Source organism: Pteropus alecto, unplaced genomic scaffold (assembly GCF_000325575.1).
Source record: "Pteropus alecto unplaced genomic scaffold, ASM32557v1 scaffold43, whole genome shotgun sequence".
Lineage (NCBI taxonomy): Eukaryota > Metazoa > Chordata > Mammalia > Chiroptera > Pteropodidae > Pteropus > Pteropus alecto.
In genome coordinates, this window is record NW_006435764.1 from 8,474,716 (window position 1) to 8,476,856 (window position 2,141).

A 2,141-nucleotide genomic window follows, 5' to 3' on the forward strand; every position below is an offset into this window, starting at 1 on the left:
ACCCTCTTTCTCAGCCCAGGGAGCAGCCTGTGCACCCAACCCCTGCACTCTGGGGAAGGGGCTGTGCGGAAGGAGGACCTTTTAAAAATTCACGTTTTCCTGCTGCGAAGGTCCGAGCTCCAGGGTCACATGGCTAGGGAGTGGCAGTGCCGGCCGCAAAGGCTGGCAGCCTGGCTCCCGAGTTCCCGGGCTTACCTGCGGCGCCGCGCGCCCACTGCCTGCGTGGCCTTGCAGGACGTCCGGGGTCAGCAGGTCGGGGTGGGGATGAAGGCGCTCCCCCAAAGTGGAGTGGGAACACCCCCTTATTTTCTAGAGAGGTCTGCAGGCACTGGTCTTTGGAAGGTAGACCCCCTCCCTGACCTAAAGGAGCAGGAGGCAGTTTCCTAGGGCTGGCGATTTGGATGATCGAGCCTCTTACCGACCTGCCCTCTGGAGCTGCAGTGAGAGATGCTACCCCATCTCACCGTCAGTCACAGGCTCATTCTCCACAGGATCACAGTCCTTCCGCCAGTGTATTAAACACCAGTCCCCGTATTAAGCCTGTACCTCCGTGAGAGATGCTAGCCCATCTCACCGTCAGTCAGAGCGCTCATTTTCCACAGGATCACGGTCCTTCCGCCAGTTTATTAAACACCAGTCCCCGTATTAAGCCTGTACCTAAATGGACGGTTCTAGTCGAGTCGGTCCTATGGGGATGCCCTTGGCCCCAGACTGGCAGTCATCTTATCTTAGGGCTTCGAACCCATTTTCAATAAAAGCTGTATTGCCCTTGCTCTACATCTACACCCATGTTTCCTCCAGAGGGGAAAGAAACTGATTTTTATGAGCGCCTATTGTGTGCCAGGTGCTTTGTGAATGAGGGCACCTCGTCAGCACAGCCTGTAAGGGAGACACTGTTTATCTATTCACAGATGGCCAAACCTGACTCAGCAAGAAGTGGCTGACCTCCAAGCCGGGGATGCAGGGACGGGATGGGCAGCCAGACCTTGTGTCCTTCCCACTGCCCCACCCTGCCTTCCTGGCCGTGGAGCCCTCGAGGTTCCTCATGGAGAGGCAGCCACGCCAGCTGCAAGCTCGGAGGAGCGGACGGGTTTCTTTTCTGAGGATTATGAGATCGGAGAGGGCGATCCGGGATGGTAGACAGACAGACAGACAGACAGTCAAGACGTCCCCTTCCTCGTGCACTTCTATACACTGGTCACTCTCAAAAGCACCGCCATCTGCGCACTCAGGCTCACACACTTATCTCCCCGTGTGTATTTACACTGGCTTCTGCAAAGCTTCCTTTGTCCCCGCCTCCCCCCACCCCACCCCTGAAGACACACACATACACATACTCTTGGGGCTGACAGCTATTTCCTCTCTCAGCCTCTCTCCTCTGCCTCTCCTGTCCGGTGCCTCTTGCCTAGCGGCTGCCAGGACCTGACCATCTCCAGGGCTGAAAGCCTGTGTTCCCTCTGTGCTCAGGTAAGGAGATGGTGGCCCAGGGCTGGGCAGCCTTAGGGCCCTCTCTAGACCCAGGAGAGAAGGCACAGTTTTCTTAGGGGAGAGGGCTATTAACAGCTAAGATAGCAGAGGGTTGGGTTTACCGAAGGCTGGAGGGGACCTTGAGGATTGGGAGGGACTGCATCTTTGTAGGCACTGACTACGTGCCAGGCACAGCTGTGAACCATTCAAGCTTCTCATCCCATACGCACAAGCAGTCTGGGTGGGATAATTTATTACTTTTTTTAAATTAAATTTTTTTTTTTTTTAATGCTGCAAAAAGCTTTATTGTTTCAATTTGGTCCAAGGCATGGGAGAGGGCTCCAGGATGGTTAGAAGGCTGCCTGCTGGTTGCAAGGAGAGCCTCAGGCACGAGGTTAACACCAGGGGAGATCAGAGGGGCCCCTCAAAAGCCTCTGGGCTCCAAAGGCTCTTAGTCATGCTTGAAGGTGAGCCTTTTGAAGAGATACTTGCCCAGCCCAGGCTGGGGGCCAGCCAGCCTGCGGAGCTTAGTCAGGTGGTCTGGGCGGGATGATTTACATGGCAGTCTTAGGGTAACTGACCCAAGTTTACCCAGCTAGGAAATCTAGGAGCAGGAATTCAAACCCAGGTCTCCCACTCCAAAAGCTTGCAATTCTCTGCCCCTGAGCCAAAAC